Source organism: Dendroctonus ponderosae, unplaced genomic scaffold, assembly GCF_020466585.1.
Source record: "Dendroctonus ponderosae isolate FM_Combo_2020 unplaced genomic scaffold, Dpon_F_20191213v2 Dpon_F_20191213_5, whole genome shotgun sequence".
In the NCBI taxonomy this organism is placed as follows: Eukaryota; Metazoa; Arthropoda; class Insecta; order Coleoptera; family Curculionidae; genus Dendroctonus; species Dendroctonus ponderosae.
Genome location: NW_026018715.1, coordinates 272,767 through 274,266, shown reverse-complemented (window position 1 = coordinate 274,266; position 1,500 = coordinate 272,767).

The following is a 1,500-nucleotide window of genomic DNA, read 5'->3' as shown; positions in this document are numbered from 1 at the left end:
CAGTTTAACCATTCTTCTTTAGATCGATGTCGGCAAAGGCCAAGTGCAACGAGTCTAGATCTATGGCATCGATTTAAAAACCCACATTTGATTGCCGATTTCCTTCGAAACAGAGAATGCCGGTGCTTTTTTTGGCCATTAGGGATATCAATCAAATTTTAAGATCTGAGCCTTTTCAACCTGGGGTCGAACTCGCAACCGATTCAAACGAGGAAAATGCCGCCGAATCTTCATATCTTCCTGACTTTGTCGGAGACCAGGAGAATGACCATGTCGATGGGCAGTCTCTTTCTGATTATGCGAACTCTTTTCGTGTCGATATGCTTACAAACGATTAACGCAGCCTGTATAACGCCCTTATATATCGAGGCGTATAAGATTTTGAAATTGTTGACTACTTATTAACCCCGTGTATGATTGGAAGTGACGGCAATTCGATCGCTGATTAGCGACTCGACGAACAACAACAGTTCGATGCTGATCAGGATCTGAATCGAGCTGCCCGTCGCCAGGGTATTATCCGGCCAGCTCGTCCCAATCCACACCAAATCCAACGGCTCTTTTGTTGTAGATGGACCTGCTGACACTGGCAAAACCTTCCTGTACAACGTGATAAAAGCGAAATTTTTAACAAATCAACCTGTCCATGGGCTGAAAATTATGCCCGTCGCTTGGACCGGAATTGTGGAAAGTTTGATCCGAGATGGACGCACATGAGTTATGGGCCACCTCGTATAACAATAATGCTGACCAACCACTAGGTTCCAGGTGTGTGCCGATTCAACACCAATAAATTATATAAACCATTGACCAACCATTTTGTATCCCAGTCAGAGTTTAAATTGAGAATTAATCCAGTGTTGTCTAGAACTTTGTATTAATAAAAATATAGTTTTTTTTGAACTTTCAAGAATTATTATTCTTAAGTGGCGCAGTCGGTAGAATTGCCAAAACCACTACAATCGCGTAGCAGTTTTTCGATTCATCGATTAATTGGCAATCAGAACAGTTCAACAAGTGGTAGCTCAATTACTATATTCTGSARGTGCAGCAGATYGAAGTGGACCAACATTGCCGCCGAAAATCCTGTTGACCTTATAGCTAMGAGAATGGCAAGACTTATGCTGATGATAATGTAAGTGCAATTTGTCAATGTCTGTTAATGATTTATCAAACTTACTAGACAATTTAAATCTAAATAATCCTTTAATAAGCTCTGACTCCGCTTCTAGCCAAACAGAAGTGTTAAATTCAGAAAACTTAGGTATTAAATTAGATATCAATACTTCTACGTTAAAACAGAATCTCACAGGAGTTCTACAAATTGGTAATCTATATTTTAATACATTAGATAGTAACGAAACTATTGAAATAAATACTGATATTCATAATAACATAATGGCACAATTTAAACCTGAATATTTAAGCTGTGTTCCGCAATTCCATGGAAACCCCAGCGAATTGAATAGATTTTTAGCTACTTGTAAATCTATAATCGAC